This window comes from Globicephala melas, chromosome 13 (assembly GCF_963455315.2).
Source record: "Globicephala melas chromosome 13, mGloMel1.2, whole genome shotgun sequence".
NCBI lineage: Eukaryota > Metazoa > Chordata > Mammalia > Artiodactyla > Delphinidae > Globicephala > Globicephala melas.
In genome coordinates this window covers 59,705,481-59,723,061 of record NC_083326.1, presented here as the reverse complement: position 1 = coordinate 59,723,061, position 17,581 = coordinate 59,705,481, and the positions used below count along the sequence as shown (strand labels likewise).

Genomic DNA, 17,581 nt, shown 5'->3' with positions numbered 1-17,581 from the left:
AATTGCCCAACTTGATGGCGTGTTCCTTGAGGGTAGGAAGAGTGTTTTACACTTAGCGCTCTTTTAAGCATCTAGTTCCTGCCGTTTTGTATGAGGGGAGGGCTCGCAAAATATGAATGACATTCACAGTTAGTAAAAGAGCAAAAAACACATGAAAGACCTTTGAATTCCCTGAATGACCTGGTGCATGTACTGGAGATAGGGTGGAGGTGGGGAGCTGCCAGAGCAGTCCTATACAGGACTATGATGACAGTTCATAAGCCAAACATAAGAAACCTCGGAAGACTTCCGCAGGTAATACTTAGTGTGACGCTGCATACTTCCTCCAGAAGCTTTCCAGAATCACTAAAACGGCAGCTCTGAGAGTTATTTTAACTGACTGTAGTGGATGCCGCCTGTGTTCTGCTTATACCCCCTGGGTACGCACCATCACAGTATATTATTTATCTTTTTAAATTTTATTTATTTATTTTTGGCTGTGTTGGGTCTTCATTGCTGCACGCGGGCTTTCTCTAGTTGCGGCGAGCGGGGGCTACTCTTCGTTGCAGTGCATGGGCTTCTCACTGCGTTGGCTTCTCTGGTTGAGGAGCACGGGCTCTAGGCGCATGGGTTTCAGTAGTTGTGGCTCGTGGGCTCTAGAGTGCAGGCTCAGTAGCTGTGGCGTGCGGGCTTAGTTGCTCCACGGCATGTGGGATCTTCCCGGACCAGGGCTCGAACCCGTGTCCCCTGCATTGGCAGGCGGATTCTTAACCACTGCGCCACCAGGAAAGACCCCTCACAGTATGTTTGAGAACAACCTTACTGCAAGCGCCCACTGCTCTCCCTGTGAGGGCTGCAGCCAGAAGTGCAGTTTAGCCCTCAGCCCATGACCGTGTGACCGGGAGGAATCCCCAAGTGTCCTCGCCCTCCTTTGGTGGGAGGACTCTGAGCTGTGTTCTACACTCTCATCCACAGCTCCCCAGCGGCACTGAACCCTGGGGCCACCCAGGGGTAACCACTCAATAACACTTCCTTGGGTCACCCCTCAAATCAACTACTTGATCTCAAATTTTCATCTCAAAGTTGGCTTCTGGGGAAACCCAACTGAAGACCCTAGTAAACAAATAAAGACTGGAGACAAAAGTCAGAGTCTAGTTGCATTAGTCCCGCTGAAGCTGTCTTGCTCAGGAACTAGACATAACTTGAAGAAGGATCCAGTGAAGAATGCTGGGTGGGGGTGTGCACGACTTCTAAGCTGACTTGCTCCATGGGGTGGGTGGGATGAACAGGAGGGCTCAGATCCAGCTGCTGGTGCTAAGAGAAAATTGGGCTCCAGGGCTGTAAAGGGTGTGGCAACAGGACACTGCATTTTATGTCAGCAGCTGGCTGCAGAGACTGCCTGCAGGAGTCCAGTCCCCTATCAGACAGGACAGCACAGTGATGGTGAGTTCAAGTGGTGTTTGGACGTCTAGGCAGCCAGCAGTGATGGGGAACATTGTCGGGGGAGCTGGACTCCAGCATTGAGTCAGGGTCCAGGGCAGGGGGCTTCCCTTCTCCGAGGAGGAGCTGCGGAACAAAGCAGCCCCAGTCCTAGAGAGAGTGTGGTGCTGACCATGAAATAACACATGAACTCAGGCTACAGAACAAAATAGAAGTGAGTCTAAAACCAGGGCCTTGGGGACAGTGACAAAGGGCTCTGGAACCAGAGACTCTCTGGTTTGGAGCCAGGTCCCAGCTTTCCAGAAGGGTGACTTGTTCAGCTTTTCTGAGCTCAGTTTCCTCATCAGTAGAATGACGATAACAGTTCCTCCCTCACGAAGTTGTGGAAGGGTTTTAGCAATAAAATGTGAAGTGGGAGCACGAGGTAAGTGTGTTCTTTCTCTGCCTGAGTAAGCTGGGGCAGCCTGGAGAGGCCACGCAGCCCCCCTGGAAACAGAACTTGCTTTGAACACAGAAAGAAGGTAAGGGTGTTCTCAGAAACATGGATGGTCAAGGAACCCCATCCCATCCTTTCTTAGCCACGCTGCTTCCTTGTACCAGCCAACTGCTTCTGCTGAAATGATGCATCCCAGGCAGAGGAGGGAGGAAGCAGCAGGGCTGAAGTCATGACTGGGATGTTCAGCAGGCCGGCACACCTGAGAACAGGTGTGTGCGTGCGTGCATGCACCAGACAGGTGGGGCAGAGAGAGGCGGTGGGGAAGGGGAGCCGCAGAGGTTAGCAGGGTGTCAGCTCGCGTATCCCCACTAGAGGTTCAGCACTGAAGGCAGGGTGATGAGGATCGAGGTCTAGATACTTCCTGCCTAAAGTCGGATTTGTCCTGGAGACTGGCTGAGGTCAAGGCTGGCGACAAGGACCAGATTGCTCCAGCAATGGGGAGAAGAGGGCTGGAGAAACAGTGGACTTGGAAGGGCTCTACCAGATTTCAGCACTGAGACAGTAAATCTGCCAAGACCCGTGATCAGGGGCCATAATGACCTTCAAGGCACAGTGTTGAACTCAGGTACACAGTGAGGTTCAGGTACTAAATGATCAAGGTGGACCATGGCCAGTGTGCAGAGTGGATGTCAGTGCCTGCTAATTATCAGCCCTGTGTCCAGGGATCTGTCAAAGGACTTCGTAAGTACATAACTGTGGGTGCTTCAGGTAATGATTAATACATAGGACTTGTGGAATGTTCCATTTCCAAGACACACTTATCAAGCTAAATTTGTATTAAGCCTGTTAGACAGGAGGGGAGGTTACAAAAACCAGAGGAATCTTCTGAGAAAGGTAGCTATTTAATCACAACACTTATGATGCTTGACTTGAACATACTTAAACTGACCTAGACATCTAGAGAGGAAAAATACAAGCTGTATTTTTCTTACATACACCTTTGCCTTATCTTTGAGTTGAGAGATGATTTTTTAAAAATGATTTAGAGTTCTCAATAAATTTTTAGAATATTGACAAATAAAACAGTTGCTAACACCTATGAATCAACACAGAGCCTGGTTTCCTTCAGCAAAGCTGGGAGAAGATTTCAGTCACCCAACCAAGCCCCACCTGTGCCCCAAGCAAGGTCCCAGGAGGGGTGGGTATGCTCTTGTTTTGGCCTCTTGACCTCCTGAGCTCTCCCAGCTCTCCAACAGCAAAAGCCCCAAATAGGGTCACTTCCACTCCTGCAGCTGACTCCAGGCATTATCACCCAAACCAAGACTGAAAGGTCCCCAGTAACACGGCGGGAGTACAAATATTTATTTTTAAATAAATTACTTTTTTCTGGCTTAATCAAAAAGCTTTTATAAGGTTTGATTTTAAACCACATGCAAATACAGTAATCTCTGACGGATTTGGCAAAGATTTATTTATTTTCTTCAATTTCTAGTTTTTTAAATGTAGACACAGATTTGCTTAGATTAACATTGATTCTCAGAGCCCCCAAAAGCTCAGCACAAAGGACGAGGTTAACTGATGAGGGGCCTGAAACAGATTGAGCAGGTGTCTCTGACAGAATGCTGACACGTCCCTGTCGCCCATCCGTTGGAAGTTGAAGCCATTACACTGTGAAAGCAAACACACTTTGGCATCTAAACTCTACTGTGGAGTTTGATTTGCACCTTGGTTTTCTAGTTCCTGCTTCGCAAAGAATAAATAGCAGAGTTCGGTGTAGCCTTTAGTAGACAATCTCCACCGTGTGCAACAGCCAGAGTCCAAGTCTCCATCAAAAGACACTGGTGGCCAGATGCTTTCCAATACGATCCCCAAGCCACTGGCCAGTGATGTGAGAGCAGCAGAGATGGAAGGAAAACGCTTAGAAATTCTGCTGAGAAAATGCCCCCTTTCTTCCTAAGACACACGCTCCTCCTGCCGAGAGAGGCTGTGTGCTTTGTTTGGTGTTTAAAGATGTTTAAAGGCAGTTTTTTGGAGGCGGGGGTGGGGGGGATGTTTTCAGACCGACTTGTCCAATCCACTGTCCAATCTGAGTTTTTCTTCAAAAGGCTTTCAATTTCTTCTCTTGATATAATCTTCGGGCTGAGGGCTGTTTTTCCTCCAACACTGTGGGTGTCTAGTTCAGAAACTACTAGTATCTTGTGGGTCATCACAGTGGACACTGGGGGTGACATCATCTAGGTTCATGCTGGGCGTCCAGTAGAATTTGATCCACATCATAAGTGCAAACAGAAATTGAGGCTGCCTGGGCATATACCCAGAAAATGTGAAAACTCTAATTCAAAAAGATAAATGCACCCCAGTGTTCACAGCAGCACTGTTTACAATAGCCAAGACATGGAAGCAACCTAAGTGTCCATCAACAGATGAATGGATAAAGAAGATGTGGTACATATGTACAATGGAATATTACTCAGCCAGAAGAAAGAATGAAATAATGCCATTTGCAGCAACATGGATGGACCTAGAGATTATCATACTAAGTGAAGTAAGTCAGACAGAGAAAGGCAAATATCACATGATATCACTTATATGTGGAATCTAAAAAAATGATACAAATGAACTTATTTACAAAACAGAAAGAGACTCACAGACATAGAAAACAAACTTATGGTTACCAAAGTGGGAAGAGGGGAGAGGGATAAATTAGGAGTTTGGGATTAACAGATACAAACTATTGTACTATACATAAAATAGATAAACAATAAGGACCTACTGTATAGCACAGTGAACTATAATAACCTATAATAGAAAAGAATATGAAGAAGAATATATATACTTGTATAACTGAATCACTTTGCTGTGCACCTGAAACACTGTAAATCATCTATATTTCAATACCAAAAAAACTTTAAAAACTAAAATTAAAAAAAAAACAAGAAATTGAGGCTGGAGCTGTGCTCCGTTCCCATTACTGAGGTGCAGCTTCACCCAAGGGCCCTGCAGGTTCTCTTCCTGGAACCCCGGGATACCTGAGACTCTGGTGAGCTGGTCAGGCTCTGTGACAAGCAGGAATGAGACTTTGAGTTCATTACTTTTATCTTTTGCAATATACTTTATAAGTATTTTTAATAAAGGTAATATAGGGCTTCCCTGGTGGCACAGTGAGTTGAGAGTCCGCCTGCCGATGCAGGGGACATGGGTTTGTGCCCCGGTCCGGGAAGATCCCACATGCCGCGGAGCTGCTGGGCCCGTGAGCCATGGCCGCTGAGCCCGCGCATCCGGAGTCTGTGCTCCGCAACGGGAGAGGCCACAACAGTGAGAGGTCCACGTACAGAAAAAATAAATAAATAAAAATAAATAAATAAATTAAAAAAAATAAAGGTAATATAATATTGAAATAAAATTCAAGTCCAATTTGCTTCCCTCCTCCTTTGCCTTCTTTCACTTTTTTCCCCAGAGACGACCCCATGGAGTGTCCTCCAGTACACCGCTCTAAGCGTATATGTATCCATTGGCAATATATAGCGGTTTTTAAATTTTAAATAATTTGTATCATACTGTTTAAATTTTCTACAACCTGTTTCTTTTTCCTTCTCAGTGGTATGTTTTAGTGACCTATGTTTATAAGGTTAACACATAGAGACCTAGTTCATTTTTTAAATTGCTATTTTAATGTTCTTGGGCATATAAACTTTATTTTTTATTTCTCTCTGATGGGTTTTAGATTGTTCTTTTGGTAGCTGTCTCTTAGCACTTACCTGCAAGTTTCTCTAGAGGAGGACTTTCTAGGTCACAAGGGATGTAAATTTTCAGCTTTACTGGATATTGGTAATTTGACATCAAAACAATTGTATTCATTTTCACTCCCATTAGTAGAATATGCAAGTTCCTCTTCTCCACTTCCTTTCCAACGTCTCATATTGTCCGGTTTGACGTTTTGTAGACAATCAGAGGGATATAATGTAGCATCTAATTTAATTTGTGTTTCTCTTAGTGAGGAGGAGGACATTTTGTGAATTTTGGTGATTTTGTTTGCCTTTTCTCCTTCCTCTTCATATTTTTTGTCCATTCTTAAAAACTGGGGGTTTTGTTTTGCTGCTTTTTATTTCCTTGTGTTTCTTAGATACTTTGCAATACATGTTACAAATATCTTCTCCTAGTTTGTGGCTTGTTTTTTCAATCAAATCTTTAAGCTAAACTTTAATTTTGGCATCACTGAAAAATTACATGCAAATTTCTAAGTCTTTTCCTTTACGATTCATACTTTCTGGCTTAAGAAATTCTGCTTAACTCAACGTCATGAAGATAATCTGTACATTTCCTTCTAATCATATAAAAGTTGTGCTTCACATATTTTGGTCTTTATTCTTTCTGGAACTTATCTGTGAAAAGAGTGTTCAATAAGGTTCTAATTTTATTTATTTACAGATAACTTTCTGATTGTGCAAACAATTCAGGCTCACTGTTAAAATTCAACTAATCATTTAACATATGAAGAAAGACATTAAAAGTCACCTGAAATCCTACTGCCCCAAGAGAGTCACCACTGATATTTTCAATATCATTTGTCAATAGTCCCCTCTTCCCCCCTTGATTATGATCCTGCAGCTGTCACACAGGGAGGGGACTTTTCTAGCATTCAAGTAAACTTAAAGAATTAATACTAGAGCATCACTACTCATCAGGGAAATGCAAATCAAAACCACAATGAGATATCACCTCACACCTGTCAGAATGACCATCAACAGGAAGACCACAAATAACAAATGTTGGCGAGAATGCGGAGAAAAGAGAACGCTCTCTGGTGTAGCTACTGTGGAAAACAGTATGGAGGTTTCTCAAAAAACTAAAAATAAAACTACCATACGACCCAGCAATTCCACTCCTGGGTATAAAGCTGAAAAAAACCAAAACACTAATTCAAAAAGATACATGTACCCAGTGTTCATAGCAGCATTATTTACAATTGCCAAGATATGGAAACAACCTAAGTGTACATCAACAGATGAATGGATAAAGAGGTTATGGCATATATATAAATGGAATACATATAAATGGAATACTACTCAGCCATAAAAAAACAATGAAATTTTGCCATTTGCAGCAACCTGGATGGACCTGGAGGGCATTATGCTAAGTGAAATAGGTCAGACAGAAAAAGACAAATACTGTAGAATATCACTTATATGTGTAATCTAAAAAATACAATAAACTAGTGAATATCACAAAAAAGAAGCAGGCCCACAGATACAGAGAACAAACTAGTGGTGACCAGCGGGGAGGGGGAGGGGCAATACCAGGGTGGGGGAGTGGGAGGTACAGACTGTTCGGTGTAAGATAGGCTCAAGAGAAATGCCAACCAAAACTACAATGAGGTATCACCTCACACTAGTTAGAATGGGTATCATCAGAAAATCTACAAACAACAAATGCTGGAGAGGGTGTGGAGAAAAGGGAACCCTCTTGCACTGTTGGTGGGAACGTAAATTGATACAGCCACTATGGAGAACAGTATGGAGGTTCCTTAAAAAACTAAAACTAGAATTACCATATGATCCAGCAATCCCACTACTGGGCATATATCCAGAGAAAACCATAGTTCAAAGAGACGCATGCACCCCAATGTTCATTGCAGCACTATTCACAATAGCCATGTCATGAAAGCAACCTAAATGCCCATTAACAGACTAATGGATAAAGAAGTTGTGGTACATATATACAATGGAATATTACTCAGCCATAAAAAGGAACGAAATTGGGTCATTTGTTGAGACTTGGATGGATCTAGAGACTGTCATACAGAGTGAAGTAAGTCAGAAAGAGAAAAACAAGTATGGTATGTTAACGCATGTATGTGGAACCTAGAAAAATGGTTCAGACGAACTGGTTGGCAGGGCAGAAGTTGAGACACAGATGCAGAGAACCAACGTAGGGACACCAAGGGGGGAAAGCCGCGGGAGTGTGGGGATGGTGGTGTGATGAACTGGGAGATTGGGATTGACATGTATACACTGATATGTATAAAATTGATGAGTAATAAGAACCTGCTGTATAAAAAAATAAAATAAAATTCAAAAAAAAAAAAAAAGAGTCATGTACTGCAATGTTCATTGCAGCACTATTTACAATAGCCAGGACATGAAAGCAACCTAAGTGTCCATCAACAAATGAATGGATAAAGAAGATGTGGCACATATATACAATGGAATATTACTCAGCCATAAAAGGAACGAAATTGAGTTATTTGTAGTGAGGTGGATGGACCTAAAGTCTGTCATACAGAGTGAAGTAAGTCAGAAAGAAAAAAACAAGTACCGTATGCTTACACATATATATGGAATCTAAAAGAAAATGGTCATGAGGAACCTAGGGGCAAGACGGGAATAAAGACGCTGACATACTAGAGGACACGGGGAGGGGGAAGGGTAAGCTGGGAAGAAGTGAGAGAGTGGCATGGACATATATACACTACCAAACGTAAGGTAGATAGCTAGTGGGAAGCAGCCACATAGCACAGGGAGATCAGCTCGGTGCTTTGTGACCACCTAGAGGGGTGGGATAGGGAGGGTGGGAGGGAGGGAGACACAAGAGGGAGGAGATATGGGGATATATGTATATGTATAGCTGATTCACTTTGTTATACAGCAGAAACTAACACAATATTGTAAAGCAATTATACTCCAATAAAGATGTTTAAAAAAAAAGATAGGCTCAGGGATGTATTGTACAACACAGGGAATATAGCCAATATTTTGTATTTACTGTAAATGGAATGTAACCTTTAAAATTATATTTAAAAAAATTTTTTAAAAACAGAATACTAGCTTTCTTTCTGCGTCAGTCAGACAAGGGTCCATACGGCATTGTTCTGGATTCCCATCATAACTTAAAGGGAAACTTTCACAATGTCTGGAGCCCTTTATGTCCTGCAAAAGAAGGAGGAGGATGTCCTCAAATTTCTTGCAGCAGGAACCCACTTAGGTGGCACCAACCTAGACTTCCAAATGGAACAGTACATCTACAAAAGGAAAGGTGATGGCATCTACCTAGTAAATCTGAAGAGAACCTGGGAGAAGCTTCTGTTGGCAGGTCATGCCATTGTTGCCATTGAAAACCCAGCTGATGTCAGTGTCATATCCTCCAGGAATACTGGCCAGCGCGCTGCTGCCACTGGAGCCACTCGTATTGCTGGCCACTTCACTCCTGGAACCTTCACTAACCAAAGCCAGGCAGCCGTCCAGAGCCAAGACTTCCGGTGGTTACTGATCCCAGGGCTGCCCACCAGCCTCTCACAGAGGCCTCTTATGTTAACCTGCCTACCATTGCTCTGTGTAACACAGACTCTCCTCTGCATTATGTGGACATTGCCATCCCATGCAACAACAAGGGAGCTCACTCAGTGGGTCTGATGTGGTGGATGCTTGCCCGGGAAGTTCTGCGCATGCGTGGCACCATCTCCCGTGAACACCCATGGGAGGTCATGCCTGATGTCTACTTCTACAGAGATCCCTGAAGAGACTGAAAAGGAACAGCAGGCGGCAGCTGAGAAGGCTGTGACCAAGGAGGAATTTCAGGGTGAATGGACCGCCCCACCTCCTGAGTTCACTGCTCCTCAGCCTGAGGTGGCGGACTGGTCCGAAGGTGTGCAGGTGCCCTCTGTGCCCCACTGAAGGCTGGTCTGCACCTCCCACTGCTCAGGCCACTGAGTGGGTAGGAACAACCACTGGGTGGTCTTAAGCTGTTCTTCCACAAACTCTTTTTTTTTTTTTTTTTTTTTTGCGGTACGCAGGCCTCTCACTGTTGTGGTCTCTCCCGTTGCGGAGCACAGGCTCCGACGCGCAGCCTCAGCGGCCATGGCGCACGGGCCCAGCCGCTCCGCGGCATGTGGGATCTTCCCGGACCGGGCACGAACCCGTGTCCCCTGCATCGGCAGGCGGACTCTCAACCACTGCACCACCAGGGAAGCCCTGGACCACAAACTCTTAAAATGGAAATAAGCTGACGGAAAGTAAACGGTTTCTAAAAACAAAAAACAAACAAAAATACTAGATCTGGATATAATTTATAGAATTTGAAGTATCAGCTTACAGGATTTTCAAGTTAGAGTACATCATGTGATTGCCTCATTTCATTAAGCAATGTAAATAAGTAAAAAGAATAAAAAGGAGCAACGTGTGAGAAGTTAGGGTTTCCCAGGAAAAGCCACTTCCCTATGGTTTGGGAAAGTATAGCACTAAGAACTGCCGGTTTTTGAAACCAGAGCACAAGTTCTCCTAGTCTCACATCCAGCATGCTAGGTTCATCTTGCTAAATGTTTTCCAATTAAGACAATTGATAGTGCCTCTAACAAATAACTTACCTTTAATTTTGTCACAGAAGTACGTAAGTAAAAACAGAGCCAGTTCCTAGAAAAGCTCTAATTTGATAAAATGTGAGTACCTGCATCACTCTATTTCGGAGATTCTGTGGAAAGAAGTCATTTATCAAATTTCATTACCATCAAGAAACAGGCCATCATCTTTCCTCTGCATACACGAATATCACTTGCTGTTCTTCATGAACTCATATGTAAATTCCTCTGTGGGTACATTAAAAATACATTTGATATTTGAATTTAAAAAATTATCGGGCTTCCCTGGTGGCGCAGTGGTTGGGGGTCTGCCTGCCGATGCGGGGGACGCGGGTTCGTGCCCAGGTCCGGGAGGATCCCGCATGCCGCGGAGCGGATGGGCCCGTGAGCCATGGCCGCTGGGCCTGCGCGTCCAGAGCCTGTGCTCCGCAGCGGGAGAGGCCGCATCGGTGAGAGGCCCGCGTACCGCAAAAAAAAAAAAAAAAAAAAAAAAAAAATTATCAAACCCATATATAGATCACGTTTATCAGCATGCGGGATGAGAGTTAGCCTTTATGTAGACGTTTTACAATATACAAAGCATGGATATTTGCAAATGTATCCGGTCGTTACTAATTTCTGTGCCAAAGTGGTGTGAAAACGTTTTAAATGACTAGAATATTCAGTGCAGAGTTCAGTTAAAAATTGCAGAACTATATGAAGAGATTTGGAAGAGCTACATAAGGATTAAGTCCCTCATCCCGAATGTAGCCATGGAGCTGAATTCGGAATGAACCCAGGCTGCTAGACTGCATCACTGGTCCACCCACTCAGATCTGGAAAGCTGTTTTCCTTGAGGACACTGCTAAGGAGAAAAGAGGAAATTGTCTCTATATGTGTTTCTGAGATGACTTCAAGGGGTTTTTAGTGGGCAAAAAATTTCCAGCGTGCGGGTTTTTTTTTTTGTTTTGTTTTTTTGTCTCATTTGAAAGTGTGGTTTTCAACTAGCTTGGTGCTGTCACTACAGTCGTTTTACCTGACCTCTTTTTTTCAACAGGCGTAAGGCAAGGCTGAGCTCATACTTTCATGAAAGCCACTCTGCCATCTAAGCAGAACGAACGCTGTTAGAAGAGCACAAATTATAATTAAACAAAAATCCAGCAGCCAGCAGTTTCTTTTGACCACAGTGGTTTTTTCCTCCTGCTCATTCTGCTGAAACAGCAGCGCTGTTGTACACTGCAAGTCTCTACTTTCTGCTCGAATTTGCTGTTCCTCTGATGAGAATTGTGCGTGTGAGGACGTTTTGTTTTGGGTGTGCTAAGGGTTGCACATGCAGCTGGATTTCAAGTTTCTAAAGACGTGGGTCTCTCCCTCATTTCCATATCTTCTCTATAGGATCCAACCTGGGGCTGTCGTAGGTGCTGGATTATTGTCTGTTGAGTGAATGTGAGATTGAATAAATGAGTGACTGAGCAGATATTTCCAGTCCCCTGTTTTGTAAACTAAACAGTGCAAGCTGGATGGGATCTGTTTCAATTACAGAGCAGGATCCGTGCAATGCAGAAATAAAAAGATGAGAACAAGACTCCAACAAGATGAGGCAGGAGCTGGAGTTCACCAATTCCTTAGCGATGGTGGTTTAGATCTGTGTAGACGTGTGTCATAGGGTATGTACGTGTGTGTATGTACAGATAGTATGTGTTATGTATGTAATTATACACACATTCATGTAATTATTTCTATAGTTCTATGTGTTGTGTACTATGTATACATGTAGGACATATATAAGCATATATGTATTATGTATGTGTGTGTATGTATGTGTAGATGTGTACAAATATATATACGTATATATATTTCAAAGAATTTGCAGCAGAGTTCCTCTTGACAACTATCTTTGCTTAGAAAAATACCTTGATTATCCACTTGTGGGTGGAAAGGAAGTAAAGTCATAGCTAAACAAATCTGAATCTAAACATCTAGAGGAATCTGGGAGTCAAGAGAGTAGAAGGGAAAGAGGTTGAAGAGGGAGGTAGGATTCTGCAACGCTTTGCTTGGGAAAGTTGTCTGGGGGGAAAGCAAAGAAAAGAGGCTGAATTCCAGGTCTGGGTTGGTCCAAAGCAGAAAAAAGATGCCGACAGTGGAAGTGGGCCCCAAGAGAGATGTGAGCTCAGTCAGAGCAGGATTTCGTAACTGAAAGTGAATACCAGTCTATAAAACCTCAAGAATTAATAAGTAAATCTGGGGCAATCGTTAGACCTCTCACTGACTTGGGAAGAAGAGGCTCAAACAAATTTTCATTAAATCTGAGAAGTCGCTGGCACTTCAACTTACGTCTGTGGGTTCCTTAAATCCAGCGTAGGGTGAGGATTGAGAAACCCTCTCTTCATTCCAACAAATCAGCTCATGTGGGCTCTTCCTAAGGCCCAGAGTGACAAAGAAGACAAAAGCAAGAAGATAAACAAATAAACTAAGCCCACAGCCTCTTCCAGGGGTTGTTAACAATAGATTTTGAAGACTTACTAAGCAGCTCCAGTCCTGACCTGGTGCTGAACCTGAGCCCTCCACATGGAACGTCCCTGACTCATACCTGTGCCCAGAGGCCTCACCCTAAGCAGTGAGGCGAGGATGGGGCTCGGGGGGCAACCTGGGACAATACAGTAGCTTAGTCAAAATGGTCACAGCCTTGTGGTGGAGTCTTTTCACCTTTCCCCCCAGGGCTCTATTAGTTCGTATATGAAAACAGCAAGGTGAGTTTATACTTGTAGACAGAGATGGTCACTGTTCCTGTTTGACAAATGAGAGGGCTGAGGCTTCAGCTTGCTCAGCACCAGCAGAGCAGGATCCTGGGTGAGGAATTATGATTCCTTGGGGTGGGCTTGGTTCACTGGACACCATTGTCCTTCTCTACAAAGGGTGTATTGTGAAATGTTTACAAAAGCACTTTTAGGAAGAGTTCAATGTCTATTTCTATCTTGGTGAGAATGTGGGTGAATGTATATGAGCGGTGGCAGAGTCCCCTGGCAGAGGGAGAAGGGAATTTACACTTGCTGTGTTCCTACCAGAGCCCAGGACTAGGTTCCTTACCTACATCATCTGCGCTTTCTGAGAGATAAAGCAGCAGCAACGGACTTCCTGGGGTGATGTAATGTTCTATAACTTAATACGACGGCCACACAGGCTGTGCATTTGTCAAAAGGCAACAACTGGTCCATTTAAGATTTGGGCTTTTCATTCTTTCAAAATTTTACCTCAAAAGAAGTAGAACCATACTGAACTCTGGTCAATGATATAGATGCTAGAGTGTTTAGCTGTGAAATGTTCTTATGTCCAAAGCTTACTTTGGTTTTGTTTTTAATTAAAAAAATTGAACTATAGTTGATGTACAATATTATATGTTACAGATGTACAACAGAGTGATTCACAGTTTTAAAGATTATACTCCATTTATAGTTATTATAGAATATTGGCTATATTCCCTGTGTTGTACAATATATGCTTGTAGCTTATTTTATACATAATAGTTAGTACCTCTTAATCCCCTACCCCTGTACTGCCCCTCCCTGCTTCCCGTTCCTCACTGGTAATCACTAATTAATTTGTTTTCTGTATCTGTGGGCATGCTTCTTTTTTCTTATATTCACTAGTTTGTTGTATTTTCTTTAGATTCCACATATAAGTGATATACAGTATTTGTCTTTTTCTGACTTATTTCACTTAATATAATACCCTCCAAGTCTATCCATGTTGCTGCAAATGGCAAAATTTAATTGTTTTTTATGGCTGAGTAGTATTCCATTGTATATACATACATATATATATGTATACCACATCTTTATCCATTCATCTGTTGATGGACACTTAGGTTGCTTCCATACCTTCGCAATTGTAAATAATGTTACTATGGACATTGTGGCATACGTATCTTTTCAAATTAGTGTTTTGGTTTCTTTTGGATATATACCCAGGAGTGGAATTGCTGGGTCATACGGTAGTTCTATTTTTACTTTTTTGAGGAACCTCCATACTGTTTTCCACAGTGGCTGCACCAATTTACATCCGCACCAACAGGGTATGAGGGTTCCCTTTTCTCCACATGCTTGCCAACATTTGTTATTTGTATTCTTTTTGGTGATAGCCATTCTGACAGGTATGAGGTGATATATCATCGTGGTTTTGATTTGCATTTTGCTGATGATTAGTGATGTTGAGTGTCTTTTCATGTATCTCTTTGGGAAAATGTCTATTCAGGTCATCTGCCCGTTTCTTAATTGGGTTGTTTGCTTTTTTGATGTTGAGTTGTATGAGTTGTTTACATATTTTGGATATTAACCCCTTATCATTTGCAAATATTTTCTCCCATTCTGTAGGTTGTCTTTTCATTTTGTCAATGATTTCCTTTGCTGTGCAAAAGCTTTTAAGTTTCATTAGGTTGTTTGTTTATTTTTGCTTTTATTTCCTTTGCTTTAGGAGACAGATCCAAAAAAGTATTGCTGTGATTTATGTCAGAGTGTTCTGCCTATGTTTTCCTCTAGGAGTTTTATGGTTTCTGGTCTTACATTTAGGTTTTTAATACATTTTAAGTTTATTTTTGTATACAGTGTTACAGAATATTCTAATTTCATTCTTTCACATATAGCTTTCCAGTTTTCCTAGCACCACTTACTGAAGAGACTGTCTTTTATCTATTGTATATTCTTGCCTCCTTTGTCGTAGATTAATGGACCATAAGTGCATGGGTTTATTTCTGGGCTCTCTATTCTGTCCCAGTGATCTGTGTGTCTGTTTTTATGCCAATACCATACTGTTTTGTTTTGTCTTGATTTTTAAATATAAATTTATTTATTATTTATTTTTGGTTGCATTGGGTCTTCGTTGCTGCACGTGGGGGCTACTCTTCCCTGGGGTGCACAGGCTTCTCATTGTGCTGGCTTCTCTTGTTGTGGAGCATGGGCTCTAGGTGTGTGGGCTTCAGTAGTTGTGGTGCGCGGGCTTCAGTAGTTGTGGCACGTGGTTTTAGTAGTTGTGGCACACGGGCTTAGTTGCTCTGCAGCATGTGGGATCTTCCCAGACCAGGGCTTGAACCCATGTCCCCTGCATTGGCAGGTGGATTCCTAACCATTGTTTTGATTACTGTAGCTTTGTAGTATAGTCTGAAATCAGGAAGTATGATTCCTCCACCTCTGTTCTTCTTTCTCAAGATTGTTGTGGCTGTTCGAGATCTTTTGTTTTCCATAGAAATTTTTGAATGATTTGTTCTAGTTCTGTGCAAAATGCCATTGGTATTTTGATAGGGATTGCATTGAATCTGTAGATTGCCTTGGATAGTATGGTCATTTTAACAATATTAATTCTTCCAATCCAAGAACATGGTATATCCTTCCATCTGTTTGTGTCATCTTTGATTTCTTTCATCAGTGCCTTGTAGTTTTCTGAATATAGGTCTTTTACCTCCTTAGGTAGGTTTATTCCTAAGTATTTTATTCTTTTTTTTTTTTTTGGCTGCACCAAGTGGCTTGTGGGATCTTAGTTCCCTGACCAGGGGTCGAAGCCAGGCCTCTGGCAGTGAGAGCACCAAGTCCTAACCACTGCACTGCCAGGGAATTCCTGAGTATTTTATTCTTTTTGATGTGATGGTAAATGGGATTGTCTCCTTAATTTCTCTTTCTGATCTTTCATTGTTAGTATATAGGAATGTAAGAGATTTTTGTGCTTTAATTTTGTATCCTACAACTTTACCAAATTCATTGATGAGCTCTAGTAGTTTTCTGGTAGCATCTTTAGGATTTTCTATGTATAGTATCATGTCGTCTGCAAACAGTGACAGTTTTACTTCTTCCTTTCAAATTTGGATTTATTTCTTTTTCTTATAATTGCTGTGGCTAGGACTTCCAAAACTATGTTGAATAAAAGTGGTGAGGGTGGCCATACTTGCCTTGTTCCTGATCTCAGAGGAAATACTTTCAGCTGTTCACCATTGAGTATGATGTTAGTTGTGGGCTTATCATATATGGCCTTTCTTATGTTGAGGTAGGTTCCCTCTATGCCCACTTTCTGGAGAGTTTTTATCATAAATGGGTGTTGAATTTTGTCAGAAGCTTTTTCTGCATCTATTGAGATGACATATGGTTTTTATTCTCCAATTTGTTAATGTGGTGTATCACATTGATTTGCAGATATTGAAAAATTCTTGCATCCTGGGGATAAATCCCACTTAATCATCGTGCATACTCCTTTTAATGTATTGTTGGATTGATTGGGTTTGATAATATTTTGTTGAGGATTTTTGCGTCTATGTTCATCAGTGATATTGGCCTGTAATTTTCTTTTTTTTGTGATATCTTTGTCTGGTTTTGGTGTCAAGATGATGCTGGCCTCATAGAGTGAGTTTAGAATTGTTCCTTCCTCTGCAATTTTTTGAATAGTTTCAGAAGGATAGGTGTTAACTCTTCTCTAAGTGTTTGGCAGAATTCACCATGAAGCCATCTGGTTCTGGACTTTTGTTTGTTGGGAGTTTTTAAATTACTGATTCAGTGTCTGAAACTTACCTTGAAATGTATCTGAAAAATAAGATGGATTGGTGCGTAGACAGAGGGATTGTTAGATGGATACACATGTGATAAAGCAGGTAAAGCAAAATGTTAATAGTAGAATCTAGGAGATAGATACACGAGTGTTCATTGTAAAATTCCTTCAACTTTTCTGTATGGTTGAAAGTTTTCATAGTTAAATATTAGGGAAAGAAGTGGTACTCACAGCTAGTATCAATCTGGCGGCTATGGAAAGCCATGAAATCTGAGTGCTCTGAAATAAAACATTCCAGTCAGGCCAGTTTTGTAGCCATGTAGGTAAAAGGTCCTTCTTGAAAGGAGAGAAGAACAATGCTGCTTCTGGTTGAAACTGCATTTCTAATATGCAGTGCTCTCCCCCTTGAACTTGTGTCATGTTCTTTCCCAAGACACAGGGTACCATCCTCATCTTCACAGTATCTGCATCTGCAGGAAGCATCTTCTTCTCTGCCTTGGGAGACACCATGCTTTCCTGGATTTTCTCCCATCTCTCTGGTGGCCCTTCTCAAGCTCCATTACTGACTCCTTCTCCTGTGCCTACTTTATAATGTAGAGGTTTCTTTGGGCTGGGTTCTGGGCCTTCCTATCTTTTCCGTGCCCTATTCCTCCCAAGGTGTTCTCCACGGTTTTCCTGGATTTTAGCACCATCTCTAGGATGACATCTCCCAAAGTGATAGCTCTGGCCTCAGCATCCTTTCAACAATGGACTCTTATGTCCAGATGCTTCTTTAACACCCACTGGACCATCTCTCAGAGTCCCATCCCTGTAAGTCTGAATCTGAACTCCTTGCACACCCCTTCACACTCTGTTCAGCCACCACCAGGGTT

General features: G+C 42.3%; 2 pseudogenes; one reads left to right on the top strand and one right to left on the bottom strand.

Annotated features, from left to right (window-relative positions):
- Positions 1-3,588: 3,588 nt before the first annotated feature.
- On the bottom strand, positions 3,589-5,924 carry LOC115841984 (BCL2/adenovirus E1B 19 kDa protein-interacting protein 3-like; annotated as a pseudogene).
- A 2,836-nt stretch (positions 5,925-8,760) lies between these two features.
- LOC115842089 (small ribosomal subunit protein uS2 pseudogene) lies at positions 8,761-9,592 on the top strand (annotated as a pseudogene).
- The last annotated feature ends 7,989 nt before the right edge of the window (positions 9,593-17,581 follow it).